The 24,407-nt window shown below is 38.2% G+C and overlaps 1 long non-coding RNA gene across 1 annotated transcript in view; it reads left to right on the top strand.

Annotated features, from left to right (window-relative positions):
- Nucleotides 1-24,195, top strand: part of LOC103103815 (uncharacterized) — a 49,636-nt gene extending 25,441 nt beyond the window's left edge. The window contains exons 2-4 of the long non-coding RNA XR_008914680.1: nucleotides 5,100-5,233; nucleotides 19,727-19,912; nucleotides 20,227-24,195. This is a non-coding gene — a long non-coding RNA (uncharacterized LOC103103815). The remainder of the gene's footprint in view (nucleotides 1-5,099; nucleotides 5,234-19,726; nucleotides 19,913-20,226) is intronic.
- Nucleotides 24,196-24,407: the final 212 nt, after the last annotated feature.

Below are 24,407 nucleotides of genomic sequence, written 5' to 3'. Positions count from 1 at the left end.
CTATGTTCTTCTAAATTCTTTCTTTTGGACCATTTATCTCTACCTAAATCCTCAGAAGTGGCTAAGTAGTCCCTCAGGTGTTCTGGTAAATGTTTAGTAACTGATTTTTTATGGAGGGGGGAAAAGAACATGAGATACACTTAAGTTTCATCTGCAAAACACTTTGTAGTATTTGCTAATCTCTGAGCTGTAAATGTTCAGGCTAAAAATTGACCAGTTGGCTCTTTGGAGCCAATGTGAACTGAGTACAGAACACCCCGAGTGGATGTCATATTTGACAAGGTGACAAGTGGCTGACAATCTCTCCAGGGCTAGGCAATAGAAGTCCCTGTTGTTTATGTCATCTAAGGATGTCTTAACAGAAAGTCATTAGCAACCACGCCTCTTCTCATTCTAATCATTCCTGAGGGACATATCACCAGTTAATAGCTATAGATCCCACTCCTGGGATGGTCTTTGTCTTCATCTCTGCCTCTGTTCTCCTTGCTTCCTTCAAGTCCCAGGAACAATCCTGCCCCCTACAGGAAGCCTTTTCTGATCTTTCTTATCTGCAATACCTTCACGCAATTGATTATGTCTAATTTATCCTGTATGTAGCTTTACTTTTTTTTTTTTACTTTTTTCACTTAATTGCTTGCATGTTGTCTTTCCTATTAGATTGGGACTGTGGGAATAATGACCATCTTTTCACTTTCTTTGTATCCTCAGTGATCAAAATCATGCCAGGAACATAGTAAGCACTTAATGTTCATTGGCTGGCTGATATGGGAAGATTTTTCAGCAATAGGAAAATACTCAGTAGACTTTGAAGAGAGATTAAAGGATAAAAAAAGAATATAGGTGAAAGAAGAGGCAGTAAACCAAATTGGAGATTGGAAAGAAATTCAATAAGATTGAGGGAGAGATTGAAGATTAGTGAAAGAATATAACTGACAAGTAGTGTCAATCTGCTGGAGAAGACTGGATGGAATACATCTTGGTAGTATGATTGTTAGACTGTTGGATTTGGAATCAGAAAACCTAGGTTCAAATCCAGCTTCAAACTTAGACCTAGCTGTGTGATCCTGGATAAGTCACTTCATCACTGTCTGCTTCAATTTCCTCATCTGCAAAATAGGTATAACAGTACCTACCTCCCAGAGTTGTTGCGAGGATCAAATGATATAACATTTATGAAGTACCTTATAAACTTTAAAACATTATAAAAGCAAGCTTAAAAGACAAAGTACTTCTATATAGAGGGGTTGGTCTTGTTAAGGAGTGAGGCTATTACACTATGTTAAACAAGAGTGAGAAGAGGGGTAGAAGACATCTGAGTGATAAGGAAGATAAAGAAGAGGAGAGAAGAGGGAGATCGTGGTGAATAGCCACAATATTTTCTGTACAATATGAGGCAAGGTTCTTAGATGAAGGTGGGGCAGGGGAGCCCTGGGAGCTTAGAGGAGGGATGGGTGGGTTTGAAAGACCCTCTGTAGAGAATGGGAGAATGAGTTGTTGAGGGAGGTATAGTAGGATTGTCTGGCAACAGCGATGGTCCAGGTAACATCAATTTGGAGTGAACTTCATCAGACCAGTTGTGTTTAATTCATAATAGCTAACATATCATGCTTACTCTGTGTCAGGCATTGTGCTATATGCTTTATAATTATTATCTCATTGGATCTTCACAACTATTTTGGGGTGGGCATTGTTATGATTCCCATTTTACAGCTGGGAAAACTGAAACAGGCAGTAGCAAAGTGGCCTACTCAGGGTCATGCAGCTTATAAAGGTCTAAGGCTGGATGTAAACTCAGGTCCCAAGCTCTATCTCTTCACAGCACCACATGAGTAGAATTCCAATCTAAAGTGGAAAATTCGGGTTACATGGGTAAGGCAATCCTGAGGTTGGTATGGGCTGGTGAAATCAATGGACAGATATGGGGAAATGTTTTAAATTATTGCACATCTGAAATCTATATAGATTGTTTGCCATCTCAGGGAAGGGGGAGAGAGGAGAGAGAAGGGGAGAATTTTAAAAAAACAAAGGCTGAAATTGTTCTTACATATAAATGAGGAAAAAAGGAAATCTTATTAAAAATTAAAAAAAAGAAGGAAACCAGAATCACTAGCATTTAAAATGAACAATGAAGATGAAATCAAAGCAATTATTAGGATTTATTTTGCCCAACTACATGCTAACAAATTCAACAACTTAAGTGTCCTAGAGGTGTCTAAGTATTAGAAATACTTTAGAAAAAGAAATTGAACAGGCAATAAATGAACTTCCTAAGAAAAAAGCATCAGGACCAGATGGATTTACAAGTAAATTCTACTAAATATTTAAAGATCAACCAACTCCAATATTAAATCATTTTAAATAATAGATAAAGAAGGAGTTCTACCAAACTCCTATTATGAATCAGATATGGTCCTGACCTAAAGCAAGAAGAGCACCAAATGAAAAGGAACATTGTAGACCAATTTAACTAAGAAATATGGATGCAAAAATCCTAAATAAAAAACAAGCTAGGAGACTACAACAATATATCACAAAGATTATACATTGTGACCAAACAGGATTTATATCAGACATGCAGAGGTGGCTTAATTTAAGGAAAACTACCAACATAATTGATTTTATCAATAATAAAAGTAACAAAAATCTTATGATTATATCAATAGATGCAGGAAAAGCTTTTGACAAAATACAACACATTCCTATTTTAAAAAACCCCACCAGAAAACATAGGTATAAATGGATTTTTCCTTAAAATGATAAGAAGAATCTACCTAAAACCAACAGCAAATATTTCTAAGTTATAAACTTACAATAAAATCAGGAATGAAACAAGGATGCCTATTATCATTAATACAATTACTTGTTAATGTAATGTAATGTGATGTAATGTACTGCTTAGAAATAACAATAAAAGAAGAAAAAGAAATTAAAGGAATCAGAATAGGCAAAGAGGTAATAAAACTGTCTTTTTTTGCAGATGATTGAAACCATCAATAATTTCAGCAAAGTAATAGGATATAAAATAAACCCACATACATTTCTATATATCACTAACAAAAGGCCTTCAAGAAGAGAGAGAGATGCCCCCATTTAAAATAACCATAGACAGAATAAAATACCTGGGACGATACCTACCAAAACAAACCCAGGAAATACATGAATATAATTACAAAACACTTTTTACACAAGTAATATCTGACTTAAATAATTGGAGAAATACTAATTGTTCATGGATAGGCAAAGCTAATATAATTCAAATGAAAATCCCACTCAAACTAATCTACCTGTTTAATGTCATCCCAATTAAATTACAAAAACATTATTTTGTTAAGATCGAAAAAAATAATAACAAAATTCATCTAGAAGAATTTCTAGAGGTTAAGGTTAAGACTACCAAAAGAATTAATGGAAAACTATAAAGGAAGAAGATTTAGCTGTACCAAATTTTAAACTGTATCATGCAGCAGTAATTATCAAAACTATTTGGTACTAGCTAAGAAACAGAGCATTGTGAAATGTATGATGGATAATTTTGATTACATTAAATTAAAAAGGGTGTGTACAAATAAAACTAATGTAGACAAGATTAGAATGAAAGAAGAAAACTGGAGGAAATTTTTATAGACAATTTCTTGAAATATATAGAGAACTTTGTCAAATTTGTAAGAACATGCACTTTTCCCCAACTGATGATAAATGATCAAAAGATATGAATGGACAGTTTTTGGATAAAGAAATCAAATTCATATATAGGCATATGGAAAATGCTCAGAATCATTGATGATTGGAGACATGCAAATCAAAATAACTCTGAGATATCATTTTACACCTTTCGGATTGTCTAAAATGATAAAAGGAGAAAATGAGAAATGTTTGTAGGGGATGTGGGGAAATGGAGACACCAGTACACTATTGGTAGAACTGTGAACTAATCCATCCATTTTAGAAAGCAATCTGGAATTATGCCCAGAACGATAAAACCATATATACCCTTTGACCCAGCAATACCCACTGTTGAGTCTGTTTCCCAGAATGATCAGAAAAAAGGAAAAGAACTTATATGTTCTAAAATATTTAAAGCAGCTGTTTGAAGTGATAAAGAAAGAACTAGAAATTGAGGGGATGTCCATCAACTGAGGAGTGACTGAACAAGTTGTAGCACATGATTGTGATGGTGTACTAGAGTGGTATAGGAAGTGATAAGCAGATTAATTTCAAACATACAAGGAAAGACTTGAATGAAATTATGAAAAGTGAAATGTATAGAATCAAGAGAACATTATATACAGCTATATACAGGAATTAATGCTTGAAGAATAACTTGCTGAATATTCATCTCTAGAGAAAGAATTGATAAAGGTATAGTTAATTACACATATCTTGTCAAATTATGCCTTCTCTAGTGCAAGGAGGAGAGAGTGGAAGATATCTGGGAATTTTAATGTAACCAACCTACAGATAAATTAAGAAAATTCTACCAAAAAAAGTTTAAAAGAAAGAAAGAGCATGGACTTGTAAGTTGAAATCCCCTAGTATGATAATAGGAGTTGGAGACGAGAGAAAGATTGGGAACCAGATACTAAACTCACTGAGAAAATGTCCTGGAGGTCCATAGACAATATTTTGATTGGGTGGTAGTTATGGATTAGATGAACCTCAAAGGAGGAGAGGTTACTGAGTGATGGGGGTAGGGAGAAAAGCCTGGAAGTGGTGGGAGGGGAAAGTCTGATTTGAAGAGAGTAATAATAAGGATTTGGGCAGTAGGGGAGAGGGAATGGGATCTGAAGGATAATCTACCAAATCAGCTTTCAGAATCACTGAGATGGAGGGGGTATGACCAGTGCAGATGTTGTTATCAATGAAGGGAAATTTTTAGAAAGGTTTTCAGTGTCAATGGTGTTATGACATCAGAGTTGAGTTCCTTCAGAGCCTTAGGCAGTTTAGACTGAGGAACAAGAACATGGAGTCAATAAAAGGCAATACTCTCCTTTCTCCAAGGCAGGAGTCCAGAATGGAAAGTTGGTGGAATGGCCCCCTCTCTCCTCACCGCAGTAGTAGGAAACTGATATATGGGAATGATGTTTCTCTTCTTCCTGCAGGAGGCTGACAGACCAGTCAAGAGACTCATGGGCTAAGATGGAATGGCTGGAATGGTGTCCTCTCCCCTCACCATAGCATCAAGAGACTAACTTGTTCTTCTCTTCCAAAGGAGATTGATAGTCAGTGCCTGATGGTAAGGTATTCTCCTGTCCTCTTCCTACACCTACCTGAGACCTTCCCTTTGGTCTCCTGAAAGCAAAGTGACCTTAGCTACCATTTAACAGAACTTGAGGCAGCTAGGCGGTACAGTGGGCAGATTCCTAGGCCTGTAGTCAGGAAGACTAATTTTCCCAAGTTCAAATCTGGCTTCAGACACTTACTAGCTGTATAACTCTGGGCAAACCACTTAACCTTGTTGACCTCAATTCCCTTATCCATAAGATGAATTGGAGAACGAAATGGCAAATCACTCTAGTATCTTTTCCAAGAAAACCCCAAATGGCTACAGAGTCAGACACAACAGAAAGGATTAAAGAACAAGTCTCATCAACTGGGCACATAATGTTGAGAAGTTCATAAAAACAAGGAGAGGGCTAACTTTTGTGGGACACTTTTGTGATCATTTAAATAGCTTAATGTAATAATGAATAGGTTCTTGTATGTATGTTTTCTGTGTTGGTTGGAGCTTAGCTATAATTATCTATCAACAGTAATTGATAGTCTCATTCCATAGGTCACAGAATGAAAGAAATCTGTAATAATAACAATAGTAACCCTTTCGTTGAACTCATCCCTTCAATCAGTAGAGAAAAATAAAATAAGCTGGCTAAGGTGTGGAGAAATTGGTTTGAAATGGCTGGATGCCTATAACAAGCTGAAATAAAGAGTCAATGTGAGAATACCAGAAATCCCTCCCCTACCTTGAGGTCCAATGGCCTCAAAGGAAATAGCATGGCCTCCTATTGGATGCTGTAAACAAGGGAGTAACCTAATGAAGCATCAAGATAAGGCAAAGGGAAGTAACTTAAGGTGACTGGAGTTTGGGAATGCTTCCTCAGAGTCTCCTCTCCATCATGTGGTTAGCTTCCAAGAACCCTGGTTACAGAATGTCTGAACACACACCACAGTCTCTCCAAGGTACCATCTTTCTACACCATCATAGTTATCCTATTGGCAAGTTCTCTAATCTCCCCAAAGTGGAGAGTCCATCTAATACATTCTGCACATGTACCAGATCCCCATTATACAAAGAGAAAACTTCCTACTAATTAGAATTATTCAAGAGGAGGATGGGCTTCTTGGCCTTCCACTAAGCCTCCAAGTAAGAGCTGAAAGACTTCTTGTTAGGGATATGGTAGAGGTGATTCTTGGTCTGCTAGGGATGAATAGGGTCAATTCAGAGTCCCTGACATTGATCTATGGGCAAGATGTGTCCTTAATCTTCTTGTTGTTTAGTCATTTCAGTCATATCCACTTCTTCCTGACCCAATTTGGATTTTTCACAAAGTGAATAGAGTACTGAGTCTGGAGCCCAGAATACCTTAGTTTGAACTCAGTCTCACACACTTATTAGCTGGGTGATCCTGGGCAAATCATTTAGTCCTGTTTGCCTCAGTTCCCTCATCTGTAAAATGAACTAGGAAAAGGAAATAGCAAACCACTCTGGTATCTTTGCCAAAAAAATTTCAAATGGGATCATAAAGGGTTGGATACAACTACAAAATGGCAAATGAGGTTAAATGACTTGCCCTGGGTCACAGAGTTAGTATCTGAGGCCATAATTGAACTCAGGAAGATCAGTCTTCCTGACTCCAGGCCTAGGAATCTGAGTCATGGATAGCTTCATCTACTTTGTACCATACTTAGTGATGGTGGCTAAATTTATCTTTTTTGAGTGACCATGGATCTTATTGAGTAAACCCTGTAGTATTTTGAGAATCTACTCAATTACCACAATGTTTCCCTAAAAAGAGACTATCTGGAGATCATCTGTCAAGAGGAAATAAATCCTTTTCCTATCTAGACTTTGAATAGTACATATTCCATGACCCTGGAAAATATCTGTAGTGTCTGAGGTCTCTCTTGGTTGTCCCACTTACAGAATCATTGAGCAAAATTATCTCTGGAGGCATAGTTGTCATTGAGTCTTATTGAGTTATTAGATCTGCATGTGGAGACAGCTTGCTTGAGGCTAATGTTTAAAGCTGTGTTTTTCTCTACCAAGTCAAATCTGAACGTACATTTTGATAGACTAATGAAAAGAGGAGGGAAGTCTTGGCCTGGATTTTATATATGAGTCAGGAAAAAAGCAACACTTTTCCTACTGGGTTGCCTCTAGGGCTACTTGAAACACCTCTTTCCCAGTGAGAGAGGAACATTTTTCACTGAGGCCATTGGGAGCCGCCTTACTGCAAAGAGACCCAGTACAAGGAGATAGAGGAAAGTACTTTGAAAGATAGTGGCTTCTCTTGCTCTCTGAGTTGGGAGGGAAAAGGGAGCTGCTCTCCTTGGAGCTTTCCATGATACTATCCAGTTATGCCGTTCTATGTTGTACATTCGAAGGTCCTTTCCAATTCTTATAATTATGCAACCATATTCTATTCCTCTCAACAAATCAAATGAGCCAGAAATCCACCTATGATGAATGTTCTTCCAGCTACAACTTTCTTTAAAATTCAATTTTATTTTCAATTCCAAATTCTTCCCTTCCTCTCCCCTTTCCTCACCCATTGAGAAGGTAGGAAAAATAGAACCAGTTACAAATATATGTAGTCATGAAAAACAAATTTCCACATTAGTTATGTTTTTTAAAGCAAAAGAGAAATAGAAGAAAATATACTTCAATCTTCACTCTGTAGCCTTCATCAGTAGTCCTTATGATGAGGTGTGAGAAAAAAGGCTAATTGTATCTTGTAGGAAGAGATTTCCCAATGATGAGTTTACTGAGCACATTCATGTGGGAATTAGTGCCTTTCTGAGGCAGGCAAAATACAAGACGAGGATACAAAGAAAAGCCCCACCAAAGTCCCTGCTGTGGAAGAAGTCACCATTAATGGGAAAGTTCACAAGGAAACAACAATATACAAGCTAAATACAAACAGGATGATTTGAAGGGTAGTCTCAGAAGGAAGAAACTAAGATGAAGAACTAGGCTATCTTTGTAGACTTTAAGTAAGAACTAGAAATCTAACATCTTTTCAGAGTAAAATAAATGATCTGGAGCCTAGGTACCAGTCTTGTTCGGTTTTATTGTTCTCCATTAGTGGGATCTAAAACAATGAAACATTCCAACTAGAAGGCAAGGTACTCAAGTTATTATCAGGTTCCTGTCTATAGGCAATTTCTTTCAGACCCAGCAGCTGAAAAACTACCATCTTTAGAAACCTTTGAATATGACCAGAAGGCTGGTAAATTCTTTGAACAAAATTTATAAATGTATTTTTCTCTACCAAGCCAAGCATACAGTTGATAGACTTTAGTGAAATGAGGGTTTTCTATAAACCTTATTGTTTCTATAATTGTTTAACTCCAATTGTATTAATATTTATTGGCTGTCAATTTGTAGGGCAGAGCTGTTTCAAAGGCCATGAAGTCTTTCTTCCTACTGTTAGTCTTCTGCCCAAAGAATGATTTCTAAAAATTCCTAAAAAATCAAGAGGTGGGGGGAGAGAAATTCAATGCCATCCTTAGGCTGAACTAGAAATATGTTGCCTTTCTGGAGTAAAATACTTAATTCCCATTGGGTTTGTATTGTTCTCAATCAACAGGATATCTCTTGCAATATAAAGTAAAGTAATTGAGAAGCAACACTTTAATCCAATTCGCTCCATCTCCTACCTTCATCCAATAGTTTATGCCACTTCATGGAAAGTGGCTATCTAGAAAATAAATCCTTAAAAATCTGCAGGAAAAAACACAACATAATAGTTGAGATATTGGTGTGTAATAAGTCAACAAATACATTTCTTGAATTAAAATACATGGTCCACAATCTATCTTCTTTATTCCCATTGGGTTACCATTTCTGTCAATTGATAGGATATCTTTAATTCAATCAAAAAGCAAAACTCTCACTAGATGTCAGGCCATCAACAATTCATGAAAAAAAAAACAGTGCCATCTTTATCAACTTTTGATACTTTCTGAGAATGAAACAAATGATCTGGAGCCCCCCAACTTCATTCCCATGGGTTCATTTTGCTCTCAGTCCATGGAATATTAGATCTATTTTAATCTAAAACAATGAAACATTCAGACTAGGAATCAAAATTCTTAAAATCATTTCTATTCTCAAGAACTTTGATCTAATAGAGTTCCAGATCATGTTACATTTCTGTCTATAAAAGGAATCTTTAAAACTGTTCAGGAAAAAACCATAATATATCTTTAGGATTCTAGGTATTTGACCTGTAATCTGATACTTTCCTTGAAAAATAGCATACATTAGGAGGGATAGAATATGATTCTTGTAACCAAGGAATAATGTTCTAAATTGACAAAAGAAAAGAAAAGAAAAAAGCATACATTACCTATAGCCCATGAAGTTTACTCCACTTTGGTTGATCTTGCTGTCAATTGATAGGCTAGCAATGAAGGTTTGCCTGCTGCTATAGAATTCCTAAAAACTGAACACATAAGCCACTGGGTTTGTATGATTCTCAGTTGATGGGAGAATTCTATTGCTATTGAAAGTCATAGATTATTGCAACTGGAAAGCATACACTTAAATTCTATTCAATTCTTCAGGGACCTTCTTCTGATGACCACTGGAGACCTTCAGTTCATATCAAATTTTTACTTATAGGAGGAATTATTAAAAGCCTGAATATAATCTGTAGGAACCTAGGATCAATAATCTGCTACATTCCTTGAAGAAAATCCATGGTCCACAATCTACATAGTATACAATCCACTCCATTTGGGTGGTATTACTATCAATTGATAGGTTAGCTCTATTTCAATGCAAGGTAATGAAAGCTTTCCTGATGTTACACAGGAGTTGAGGAGTTGGGGCTACCTTTTATCTAATACAATCAGCTTGATCCCTGTTGGTTATGTTTCCCTCCCTCTTAGGTGCCATTGACCAGCCTCAATATTACCATTACACGTAATCACAATTCTCCTGGAAATAGACTTCATAGCCTTGTCCACATGGAAATATACTCTCAAGAAATCCCTGCTATACATGTAATAAGTGGGACAGAATGAAAGCCTTTTATCTTCTGCCTGGATTAGCTCTATGTTAAAGACCCCCAGTGACTACAGACTCCCCCCCAGGATTCCCTCTCTACTCTTCTCCTGTCCTGAAAAAAAGTGATCAATGCTTATTTAACCTAGACACCACAGAAAAGAAGTGCCAAGGAAGTGATTCACTTGGTGATTAACTTTAAATGCAAAACCCAGAGGTATTTTAACTACATTACATTGTATGAGTGGAACCTCTAAATCACCAGTAGAGATATTTTGATGTAAGGGAAAAGGTACTTCCTGTACCCCACAAAATATACTTCATAGAAAGACTCTGATTCAGCCTCTACATAAAGTCAGCTCTAGGTACAAGCTTCACTGTACTGTATGCCGAATTTCATATGATGTGTTTCATATATCATATCCCTCATGTCAAAGAATTTAGATTCTCAGTAAATAAATAAATAGTTTGGCAATTTATTTAGTTCCAATTAGTCCCAATGAATGAACATATGAGGCCAGAGAATACCTGGAAATCTTCCAGAATAGGAGACCATAAGCTTCCACCCGTGGGGATGGGCTACACTTAGCCATCTTTCCATCCCTGCCCAATTCTGATCAATGGCATACAATTCTGAAAATCAGAGGATCGACTTCTCCAGGTACTGAATACAGAATTAAAGAAATAGTCATTGAATCTTGTGAGTAGGGATTATTTCACTCATCGTACCGATTCTCCAGCACCTAGGATATACTTATTGATTGGATTGGAAATGGAATGCTCTGGTTGTTAGCGCCACCTAGTCTAAGGAAGAGCTGTGGTGTAGCCACTAGGTGGCAGAGTTGCCCAACTCAATCTAATACAGACCACTTTCCCCTGTCTAAATAATAACCAATATTTCTATAACATTTACTAGGTGCCTGGCACTGTGTTGAGCACTTTACAACTAGTATCCCATTTGATCCTCACAACATAAGAATTATTATTATTCTCATTTTCTAAATGAGGAGACTCAGATAGACAAAGCTCACATAGCTCAGAATTGGCTGAGGCCGGATTCAAATGGGCAGATCTTTCTGACCTCAGATCTAGCACTCAATTCACTGCACCATCAAGCTGCCTCTAATAGGTTAACATGGGCAAAAATATTTCTTCCTTGGTGGGCAACCGTTTCTGATCTCACTAATCAAGTCTGGAGCGTAGATCTAGAGCTGGGAAGACCTTCCGAACCATCTAATCTGACCCGTTCTTTCCCCAAACTGGGGTTCAAAAATCATAACCCTTCTTCTCTTCTCCCTCTATGTAATTCTTTACCGATTGATCTCACTAACTGCCATGGATTCAATGATCATCTCTGCAGATGAGTCTTATATCGACTTGTCCATCCCTAATTTGTCTCCTCACCTGCAGTCTAGCATCTCTACTTGCCCCTTGGACATCTCTAGCAGGATATATCATAGAAATCTTCAACTCAACATACCCCAAACCAAATTCATCAAGGTTCACGACTTTGATTTTCTTTCTCCCTTGCTATGCATAGCCAAACATTCGACACATTGCTTCTACCTTCATAATATCGTTCACTCATTTCCTCCTTTCTATTCACAGTCATAATCCTAATTCAAAACTTTGTCACTTTTCCCTCCTCAATCCAATCCATCAGGAAAATCAACTTGGAACCTGTGAGCCATATTTTTTTTAAACCCTCACCTTCCATCTTAGAATCAGTACTGTGTATTGATTCCAAGGTAGAAGAGTGGAGAGGGCTAGGCAATGGGGGTTAAGTGACTTGCCCAGGGTCACCCAGCTATGAGGTGTCTGAGGTCAAATTGGAACACAAGACCTCCCATCTATAAGCCTGGCTCTCTATCCATGAGCTACCCAGCTGCTCCCACGAACAGGGCCATCTTAAAAGAAAAAAAAGATTAAAGTAATTCAAGGAACATAATACTGTATTTACAGCAAAAGAGGGGGAAGTCATAACTTGAGGGGGAAACCCCAAGTTTCAAGACAGATGGGGGAAATATGAGTCTAACTCTTAAAATTTAAATGTAAATGGATTAAACAATCCAGGAAAACTAAAAAGTGAGCCAGACTGAATAAGAAACAAACCTCTAAAATCTGTTGCTTATAAGAAGCACATTTTAAAAACAAGGATACAGGTGAAACAAAAATGAGGGGAAAGAAAAAATGTACTCTGCATCAAGTAAATCAAAAGAGAAGGTGTTGCCATCATGCTCTTAGATAAATCAGAAAAAAATTCAAAAGAGTTAAACAAGGAAACTATATTATGCCAAAAAGAAATATAGGAAACAAACCAATATCAGGATCAATGTAGATACTCCAAATACCTTAGCATTCAAATTCAGAGAGGAAATACAATCTGAGTTTCAAGAAGACACAGACACTAATACATTTATTACTGGAATCATCAATATCCCTATCAGTGTTGGATGAACCTAACATAAAGAAAAACAAAAGGGGGAAATATGGAACTGAACAAATTTCTGGAGAAATAGTGTTAAATAACTTATAGCATCTTCTAAATGGGGGAGCAACATAAATCTCTGAACCACATGAAACTTTTGTAAAAATAAACTATGTACTAAGTCCAGAGATATAGCAAGCGAATGGAAAAAGAAATAGAGAATATATCACTTAGAAACCATTTTGTAAAAAAGAATAGAAGTTGTTTCAGATATCCCAGAAAAAAGATATGGACCCAAATGGAGACTAAACAAGGAAATCAAATACCGAGTGGGTTAAATAACAAATCATAGAAACAATGAGTTGCTTATAATAATCAAAGAAAAATGATAATGATAAAACAACATACCAAAATTTCTGGGAGGGAGCCAAAGCAGTCCTGGGGGGTAGGGATCATATCTTTACAAGAATATATTAACAAAATAGAAAAAGAGAAGATTAATGAATAGAATATTCACTTTTTAAAGTTAGAGAATCAACAACTAAGCAAAACTAAAATAGGCACAAAGAGGACATGTTAAAAGTTAGAAGGAAATACATAAATGAGAAATTAAAGGGACAAATTCAACTAAAACTAGTGTTTGGGAAAGACTCATAAAATTGATAAACCCTTGATAAAACTAATCTGATTAAAAAGAAGAGAGCAGAAAATCAAATAAATGAAATAGCTAATGAACAAGGTGGAATCACAGTAACACCAAAAACATTAAAAGAATAAATAGAACATATTCTTTCTAGATGTATACAACTAAAACTGAGAACACAAAAGAAATGGAGGAATATCTTCCAAAGTATAAAATACCCAAGATATCAAAAGATGAGATAGATATCTTAAATAACCTAGTCTCAGAAAAGTAAATAGATCTAGCTATAAAGGAATGAAAAAAAAAACTCCCAGATTTGATGGATTCATAGAATTCTATCAAAATACTTCACAAATTGTTCTCAAAAATAAGAGCACTCTGCCAGACTCCTTTAATGAGACTGAGTCCTAATACCTAGACCAGGAAAAGATAAAACACAGAAAGAAAATGATAAGCCAGTGTCATTGAATACTGGCTCAAAAAATTTAAACAAAACCCTAGCAAACAGAGTACAGCTATTTATCCTAGAGATCACTCATTATGATCAAGTGGGATTTATACCAGAGATACAAGAATGGAAAACAATTAACATGATTAAAACCCCAAACCTCCAAAACAATATAGATCATCTCAATAGATAAAATTGTTTAACAAAATATAACATTTTTATGTGGAAAACCCCCACAAATTATAGGCATAGAAGGTCTTTTTAATATTATTAAAATTATGTTCAATTAAATATTTCATTTTTTTCTAATACTGGAGTGAAACAAGGATGCCCATTCTCTCCACTATTATTCAATGTAGTTCTGGAAATGATATCAACAGCAGCAAGACAAAAAAGGAATTAAAGAAGAGATAAAATTATCCCTGTTTGCTGATGATTTGATGGTTTACTTGGAAAATCCCAAGGAATAAGCAAAGATTCTAATTGAGACAATCAATAGGTTCAGTAAAGGTGCAGACTACAAAGTAAGCTCTCAAAAGTCAACAGTATTTGTATATAATAATAATAATGAAATATAAGAACTAATCATAGAAAATGAAATGCCATCTCAAATAACTACAAAAAGCATAAAATATCTGGGGATCAACCTTGCAATCACAAAGGACTCCTTAACACAACAACAATCTAAATTTTGTTATAGTTGTTCAGTCATGTCCAACTCTTCAAGACCCCATTTGGGGTTTTCTTGGCAAAGACACTGGAGTGGTTTGCCATTTCCTTTTCTAGCTTGTTTTACAAATGAGGCAAACAAAGTGAAGTGATTTACCCAAGATCTCCTAGCTGGTTAGTATCTAAGGCCAGATTTAAACTCAGAAAGATGAGTCTTCCTGATTCCAAATCTAGCATTCTGTTCACTGTGCTACCTAGCTGCCCTAAACAGCTGGAGGAATATTCATTGTTTATGGCTAGGCTTTGCCAATATAATAAAAATGCCAATTCAACAAAATTAATTTACACCTTTCTTGGTACACCAATCACATTACCAGGGGCATACTTGATAAAATAGTGACAAAAGTCATTTGGAAAGACTAAAGCTCCAGGATGTCAAGAGAAATTATGCTGTAAAGCAAGGAGGGAGAGAGATATCATGTTCACACCTCAAACTATATTGTAAAGCAGCAGGCATTGAAAGCACTTGGTATTGGTTAGAGAATAGAGAGATAAATGCAACAGATTAAACAAGGTAGATTTAGAAACAATAGAACTCAAAATCCAGTGTTAAATAAATAGAAACCATTGCAAAATGATAAAATAGATAAATTTGACTAGTAGAAACTGAACAGCTTCTGCACCGACAACATTAATGCATTTAGTGTAAGAAGAGAAGTGATCAAAGGGGAAAGAATCTATCAAATTTCTTCACAGGGGTTTAGTATCCAAGATATACAGACAATTGATCAATATATGTTTGACTAGCTAATAATCATTCCTCAATAGATAAGTGGTTAAAGGATGTGAGTAAACAGTTCTCAAGAAAACTTCAGAGTTTTTCTCATGAAAAATGCTCCAAATAATTACTGAGAAAAGAAATGCAAATCAAAACAAATCTAAGTAGTCCCCTCATACCCTGAAAATTGGCAGAAATGACCAAAAAAAAGGCAATAGTCAATGTTGAAAGGATTATGGGAAGATACGGCACACTGATATATTGTTGCTGGAACTGTGAAAGGGTTGCAGTCATTTGGGGAAAAATTTGTAATTATACAAATAAAGTGAATAAAATTTCCATATTCTTTAAAGCAGAAGCTCTGTTACTGAGCTTCTACTCTAGGGGAGGTATCAATAAGAAGAAAGTCCCCATATACTCCAAAGTAATTTTAGTAGCACTTTTTATAATGGTAAAGAATTGGAAACAAACTAGATGTTCAATGCATATGTAGTGGCTCAACACATTGTGGTTCATGAATTATGGGAATACTATTGTGCTATAAGAAATGATGTGTGTGATGCATACAAAGAGGTATGTAAAGATCTATATGACCTGACACAGAGTGAAGCATACAGAGTCAAGAAAACAACCTACACAATAACTACAATGATGTAAATGGAAAGAACAATCAAAAAATTAAAAGTAAAATTAGCAAAATTATAGATATCAAGCAGGACTCGAATGAAGAGATATGAGAAGACACTCCTCAACTCACCCTTTGCAGAGGTGGGAAGTTCACAGGTGTTACACGTGGCACATGTTTTCAGTCTTTTTCAATGTAGTGCTCAATTGGGTTTCCCCCACCCCTTTCTCCTCTAAGAAAATCCTGTTTGTAATATGGGATGGCTCTCTGGGAGGGGGAGAACACATGGGATGCTATGATGATATAAGAGATAAACTATCAATAAAAACTTTTTTAAAAAAAGATTTTCAGCATTTGGTTTTCACATAGAAGTCTATAGTAACACATCATTATGAAAGTTCATCTCTTCAGCTGCATGGTAAGAAGAATTGGTCCAAAAATGAGGGTGGTAACTGGCACTTTACTGAGGGACATTTCCTTGACTTGATCAGAGGAATGAGATTCTACAATCACTGTTAAAGTGTTTGCTAGAAAATGGCAGCCCAGTTTCTCCTAGGAAAAGGCTCACGTTTTAGTAGCCACTATTCTAATTAAATGCTTGGAATAATACTTCTAATTTTTAAGGGCAAAGGAAGAATTCTCCAATCTTGTGAATCAGTACATTTAAATAATTAAAGGCATTTAAAGGCACCAATTTTTTATCTTTATGTTTTTTTGTGTCTCTGAAAATTAATGAGTTTTACAAGAATTTATTATTTCTACAATAGCCTCTCTCCCCTAATTGGATAATAAAAACCAAAACAAAATATCAAACCCTCATGACATACCTGCTTGGTTCAGTAAAACACATTCCCTTATTGAATATGTCAAAAATGTATGTCTTATTCTGCATTTTATATTGATCATCTTTCTGGCAGGAGATGGGCCATGTGTCTCATCTAGAGTGCTCTGGATTGGTATTTAAGATTACATTGGAAAAAAAGATTACATTGAACTGAGTTCTAAAGACTTTCACACTGTTTTTTCCCTTTATAATGTTATTATGGGTATTTATTTTTTCCTAGTTATGCCTCCTTAATTCTGAATCAACTCATTTATGTCTTCCTAGGTTCCTCTGAAATTATTTATCGATTTAAATTATTTTGCTACATATATATACCAGTTTGTTTAGCATTCCCCAAGAGGTGAGCACTCCCTTATTTTCCACTTTGACATGGCTAGGAAAAGGGATGATAACATGTTTGTATCCACATAGATTCCTTTTCCCTTTCTTCCATCTCTTGATAGTATTGGCTCAGTGAATAATGTTGGGTCAGTTTGGTTAGTTTGATAAGGTTCTGGGCACATTTCCAAATTCACAACTCCATCAACAATGCAGGAGTTTGCCTGTTTCCCCCCAAATCCCACCAACATTTGTCATTTTTCTTTTTCATTGTCATTGTCAATATGATGGGAAGAACCTGAGAAATGCTTAAATTTACAGTTCTCTAATTATTCTTGATTTTGACCATTTTTACACATGGCTATTGATAGTTTGGATTTCTTTTTTAAATGACATGAATCAATTACTGGCATATCTTGAACATGAGGCTTTTTGCAGATAATCCAGCTGCAAAGATTTCCCAAACTCTCATTTACCTGATATCTAGTTTTCACTGATTTTAACTTGTTTGTGCAAAGTCTTTAATTTTATACAATCAAAAGAACCTGTTTTCTCTTCTGTGATTCTCTTTGTCACATTTAGTCATAAACTCTTTGCATGTGGTGATTTCTTCTTTGCATGCCTAATTTGCTTATACCACCTTTTATGCCTAAGGTGATATACATCTGGACTTTAGCTTGCTTTATAGTGTCAGGTGATCACTTAGGTCTAATTGTTGCCATATGGCTTTCCATTTTTTCCTAGCAGGTTTTGCTCCCTCCCCTTTACCCCAACCAGTACCTAGAATTTGGGTCTTTATTGAACTTTAGGCTAATGTGGCTTTTTTCTCCCTCCTATATCACTCCGACTCTAAACTGTGGGGTCTGTGAACATGTTTCGTTTTGTTGTCAAATATTTCGATGAGTATACTTCAATGTGGTTGGTTCCTTTTGTGTTTGATTTGATGCATTTCGGAAAGAGGCCATAGGCTTCAGCAGAAAACCAAAGGGATCCCAGTAGCAAATAAGAGTGGGGATGCCCGAAGGGAGGAAGAAGGAGAAAGGACTCTAGGTACCTCTGAGAACCAAAGTACCCAGAAAACACCGGGAGTGGAAGGGGTGGCTAATTTTCCACAAGGTGAATCTTATAGTGGAGGTCACTTGGAGTGGCTCTGGACCCAAACAGAAGTGCAGGAGCCTCCAGAATCCCAGTCTCTCAGCATTCTGACAGGAGCGAGATTGAGGATGCCCAAACCATGGAGACTCCTGGTCCTGCAGACACAAAGCAGGTCCCCTGGAGAGGAAAGTGAAGCAATGGTTTTCTGCTCTCTTCCTTGTCCCTCCAGTCCTTCTACTCCCCTCATCCCCCTCTCTCCTTTTGGATTTACAGCTCCCCTCCCGAGTAAAGCTGCAATGACCCCCCATACCTTCACCTCCCATCCAGTCAATTCCATCCCAGCTCACGAATATGTGAAATTAGGTAGTGGAAGCCTTCCTTAGCCATCCCCTTTCCTGCAGCAGAGATTCCACTAAGAGAGTGTGGGCCAATTGGGGCTCTAAAGAGGTGGAAAGAGAAACCGGGGAGGCTAGGGGTCTGTTCCTTTTTATTCAGACAGGTTTTCCTGTTTTCTGTTGTCCTTGTCCGCTCAGTAGCCTAATTTCTGCCTCATTTCCTGCCCTGGACAAGTGGCTGAGCTCCTCCCCATCAGACGGCCTATCCGTAGCTTACCCAGGAGCTTCCCCTCTGGCCTATGGGGGAGGCTCTTTGGTAGGAATCTGGCAGGTACTGAGGAGTGCCAAAGTCTCTTCCTTCATAGCACCATCTCCCTTTGCTCACCCCTCCTGAACCTGGCTGGCTGGGAGCAGGAAAGGAATATCCACCATTTATTCTAGAGCTTTCATTGCACTTGGGGTGCCTGTTAACTGGAGGAAAGAGGCAACATTTTATAGATGTGCCTTTTCCCAGGCATATATGTCAGTCAGTCAACTAATATTCATGAAGTGCCAACTATATGCCAGTCATGGTGCTGACATGCAAAACAAACAAACAAACTCATCCTTGATCTCAAAGAGTTTACCGTCTAAAGGGGGAAGAAAGTAGGCCAACAACCATGTACAAACAAGCTGTGTATCAAGTAAATTGGAGATAATCAATAGAGAGAGGTCACTAGCATTAAAAAGGATTGGAAAGAAACTGGCTAGTAAGCTGAGGCTTGAAGAAAGCTAAGGAAGCCAAGAGGTAGAGATGAGGAAGGAAAGAGTTCCAGTCATGGGGAAAGGCCAGGGAAAATACCCAGAGTCAGGAGATGGAGTGTCTAGCTCAGAATAACAAGGAGGCCAGTGTCAAAAGACACTGGAAAAGTGCAGGGGACAGAGGTAAGATAAAACTTGAGAGGTTAAAAAGGGACCAACCAGTTTTTAGAAGGTCTTCTTAAAAGAAATTTTTCTACTTGATGCTGAAGGTGACAGGAAGTCACTGAATTTTATTGAATAGGGGATACATTGAAGACTTAAAAAACCCAATATCCATTCCAAAGTACCACTGCTGGTTTGGCTTTACCCCTGATGGTATCCAGTGGTATCTGACTTTGCTACATCATAAGGATACTCAGGTGCTAGTCGGGGTTGTTCCACAAGAGCTGTTTCACACAGAGAGAGCCAGTTGTCCCCTTAGAGCAAATTAAGCAGAGGGAATCAACAGGTTGTTCCTTCTAGAATCTCTCGCACAGCGTTTGCTATCTTCTACCTCTTTCTCTCCCACTTTTAGGTTCTGTCATATGAGAGCAAGCAGTCTGGTCCTCTTCTCATCTCACCTGCCCCAGAACCATGGTGACATCTATTCCCTCCCCAAATGCAGGGGCATCAATAGCAGGAAGATCATCAGTGGCAAAAACTGGTCTCCCAAGGTGGCCTGCCAACCACTTTCTAAAAGAATACCGTTGTGACAAATGAGGTAAGCATCTTAAGAAGCCTTGTTGACTTAGAACTGACTGACTGACTGACAACTGGCAGGAATGGAGAGCAAGCTGCTCCAAAGCTTAGTCCAGGTCCCTCCAGAAAGGCACCTCCTAAGACGAGGGCAAAAGCCTTCCAACCCCATCCAACTAGCTCCTGCCTCTCCCCGCTCTGATGCATTCTCTGCTCAGCTGCCAAAGTGATTTGTACTGTGAAATGTCCTTTCCTTTCATAAAGTCATATAGGTTTCTGATAGTTAACCATTTAGTATTTATTGCCAAGCAATTTAATGACAAGAACTTTCTTTTCCAGGACTAGAAAGCCTTGACTGTGAGGGAAGTGGCACCTGTAGAAGAAATTACAAGCTCCCGGCTCCTCAGGGATTTTGCCTCAGGGGCACTGCTGTCCCCCTGGGCTTTTCATACTAACCTCTGAGCAGGGACAGTCGGTGAGTGGTTGCTGTTGGCGGACAGCCAGGATGGAGGGCCCCTTGTCCACAAGCATTGGTGCCTGGTCTCCAGCCTCCCTCTAGAACAACATTGTATCACACACCAGTCTCCTGCCTTTGATATAGGGAGAAAAGCAACATTCCATCCTGCCAGGTCTCCTGTCTAGTCAGCTGCCTCTCTTGGGAAGAGGAAACACACCATTCTATCAAGCTCCAGACTCCTCCCTTAAGGAGAAGAAATTATTTCTTCAGCTCCCACTACTCTTCCCTTTTCCTGAAGAACCCAGGAGAACTCCACTCTAAGGCCTAGCCCCTGTGAACAATCAAAGCCTAAGCGACCTAATTCCTCTGGGATTAAGAGATTCCCTGACAGACAGTATCTTCCCTGGTACAATGATTCTGATTGCAGCCTTATTCTCTGGCCCCTGTTGCCCAGTTCCTTTTCCCCACTCAGCCCAAGCTAACCTTGACTCCTGCCCAACTCTTGCCCTCATGCTGGAGGACTTCAGCTCCTGTATAGCTACCCTCTCAAATAAACACCCTAACTGCTCAGTTCCTCCCTCAACTTGCTTCCTATGGTCTCCTCCTGCACCCCACCTTAGCCACACACAAAGATGGTCATACCTTTGATCTTGCCATCTTCCACAAGTGTGCCATCTCCATGTTCATGAACTCTAAAGTTCTCTTATCTGATTACAATTGGTTAACATCTCCCTCTCCCTCTCCCTCACAATCCCGAGCCCTGGTCTTTTTCTCCGCTGTGACATCTAATCCCTTGGCCTCTCAGTTTCTTCCCAGGCAATCATCCTGGTTACACTAGTTACAGCCTTTTTACCTTTCCCATATTAATCCCTAGTGGACTTGCCTCCTCATTGTATCACCAATCTTGCCCTGCCAAGTCTCATCCTGAAATTACTTCCACCATCTCCTGCCTTCACTCCCACATATAGGCTAGTAAATGAGTCTGGAGGAAAATCACAAAATTCTGCTGACCGAGTCCACTCCAGATTTAGAATACATAGCCTCAACTTTGTCCTCCCTGATGATTGTAAGGCAATCCTTTTAAACACTCACAATTGACTGGGTAGCTAGGTGGTGCATCAGATAGCATATTGGACTTTTACAGTCAGGAAGACTTATTTTCCTGAGTTCAAATCTGGCCTCAGACACTTACTAGTTGTGTGGCCTGGTCAAGTCACTTAATATCATTTGCCTGAGTAAAATCTGTAAAATGAGCTGAAGAAGGAAATGGCAGACCACTCTAGCATCTCTGCCAACGGAGTCAGGAAGAGTCAGACATGACTCAAAAATAACTTAACAACAAATTAATTCACTATCCCATTTACTTCAGTGGTTCTTCCAAACTTTTTAAAATCTCTCCTCAAAGCTCCCACAGCTTCTCTTCCCTCCACCTACTCAGCAGAGAATCTTGGGTAATATTTTACCCCCAAAATTGGTACCATTCACCAAGAATTCCCTTTTGTCCTTTCACCCTTGTCTTACATGAAAAAGAAGCTGTTTCTATGATCTAGCATCTCCAACGGATTGCTCCTTCTTTCATCTCCACTCTAATCTCTATTTCCCTGCTACCTACAAACATGCCCATGTCTCCCCATCTTCAAAAAATCCTCAGTTGATCTTTCTATCCTCTCTAGCTATTATTGCACATTTCCTCCCATGGTTAAACTCTAGAAGGAGGCTATCATATACATCCACTTCCTCTCCTCTCACTGTCTTCTTAACTCTCTATAGTCTGGCTTCCAACTTCATCATTCAAACAAACCTGCTCTTTCTAGAAACATTAATGATGTCTTTATTGGCAAATCCAATGGCCTTCACAAATCCTCATCCTCTTGACTTCTCTGCAGGCTTTGACAATGTCTCCTTGATACTCTTTTTTTCTCTAGGATTTTGGTGATACTACCTTTTCCTGATTCTCCTCCTACCAAATATGACTGCTCCTTCTCAGTCTGCTTTGCTGGATCTCCATCCATGTCAGGTCTGCTAACTGTGAGTGCCTTTCAGGGTTCTGTCCTCACCCCTTCTCTCTCTAAGGTGCTTGGTGACCTCATCAGATGTCGTGAACCTAATTGTTATTTCTGTGCTAATGATTCTCAGATCTACTTACTCAGCTTGAACCCTTCTGCTGTCTTCTCTTTGGGCTAGTCTCACATCTTCAACTGCCATTTGGAGAACTTGAACATGTCCCATAGACATCTTAAAACTAAATATGTCCCAAACTAAAATTATAATTTCCCTTGCAACCCTCCCCTCTCTTACCTTCTCTGTTATTGTAGAGGGTACCACCATACCTTGTTCCCTAGATCCACAGAATAGCAAGGAGGAGTCATCCTGGACTCCTTGCCATCTCTCATCCCACCCCAATATCCAATCTGTTGTCAAGGCCTGCTGATTGTACCTTTACATCCCTCAAATCCTTCCTCTCCTGCCACCTTCTGATATTATGTCCTCATCACCTCACAGCTGGACTATTGTGATATCCTGCTGGTCTTTCTCCACTACAGTCCATTCTTCTTTCATCCACTAAATGATCTTCCTAAATCTCAGGTCCTACCATGTCACAGCCCCACTCCCCACCCAATAAACTCCAGTGGCTCCCAATCATCTCTATAATCAAATACAAAATGCTCTGTTTGGCACTCAAAGCCCTTCATAAACTTTCCTTCTCTTATCTTCTCAGTCCTCTTATGAATTACACCATCCTCACCATCCATGTACTCTTCAATCCTGTGATAGTAGCCTCCTCACTATTCTTAAAAAAAAAACAAAACCCTCCATCTGCTGACTCTGGCCATTTTCACTGGTTGTTCTCCACACCCAGAATGCTCTCTTTTCTCATCTCTGCCTCACTTCCTTCAGCACCTACCTAACAGCCCATCTTCTACAGAAAACACATCCCAGACCCTCTTAATTCTAGTGCCTTCCCACTATTGGTTTTCCTATTTATTCTGTATATAGCTTATTTGTATATAGTTGTTTATATGTTGTCTCCCCATTAGACTGTGAGCTCCTTGAGGGCAAGTTTTGCCTTTCTTTGTATTCCCCATGCCTGGTACATAGTAGGCACTTAATAAATATTTATTCACTGACTGGCTGATAAAGGGTTATTCCCCTTAAGGTTGGGTGTGGGAAGCAAACAGGAAATAGGTATGAGAAGCACTGATATTCCTAAGGCTCTTGAACTCTGGACCCTGGGCTTTCTTTACCAATGTTGAAGGGTGGTGCCAGCAAGTGGTAGAGGAGACTTGGCCTTCCTGGCATGCACGTGCACGTGCACGCACACACACACACACACACACACACACAAACTCAAAACAGTGCCCTGTACTGAAATCTTTTTACATTCCTCTTTTTGAAAGTCTAGTTTCCTAATGGAAACTGGGCACACTGTGTACCTACGAAGGATTCCTCCTTGAAGTTGGTTATATATAGTAAGCATCTGACTAAGAGCAATTGACAGAAGTATCTCTTGAGTGTTCTGCTTTGACAAGAAAAAGAAAAAGACATCTCATTGAGCGTAGTTAAGAAGGGATAGAACAGTCTGGGGTAAATCATGTCTAGTATGTTATGATGAACCCTAATTCCTGGAACTTTTGGTCTTGTCCATATTTGATTTTGTGGGATTTTTTCTTTTCTTTGGAGAATAATTTATTTACATCAATGGTAGAAAAGTTCAAAGTCAGGATGGATCTTTGTCACTTTATCTCTAATCAGAGGTGGTTCAAGTTGTGGAATGTAAAACAAAACAAAACAAAAAACAGTCCCTGGAAGATTTGTGCCTAACATACAGAATAAAGAATTTTTATTCTAAATTGGAAGTGGTACTTTTGGACACAAATTCATCAAAAGATATGATTGATTGTACTTACTTGGAGCCACAATAGCACATTGAAAGTATTTCATGGCCAAGTAAATAGAAGAAGGGGAGATTTGTTTTGCCCTCATAGGAAGTGTTTTCAGAATATACCTGCCTAGTTTTGCTGACCTCTCAATCAAATTTACCTTGAAAAGTAGGTCAGGTCTA

The sequence above is a fragment of the Monodelphis domestica genome, chromosome X, assembly GCF_027887165.1.
Source record: "Monodelphis domestica isolate mMonDom1 chromosome X, mMonDom1.pri, whole genome shotgun sequence".
NCBI classification, from domain to species: Eukaryota; Metazoa; Chordata; class Mammalia; order Didelphimorphia; family Didelphidae; genus Monodelphis; species Monodelphis domestica.
This window is presented reverse-complemented; position numbering and strand designations above follow the sequence as displayed.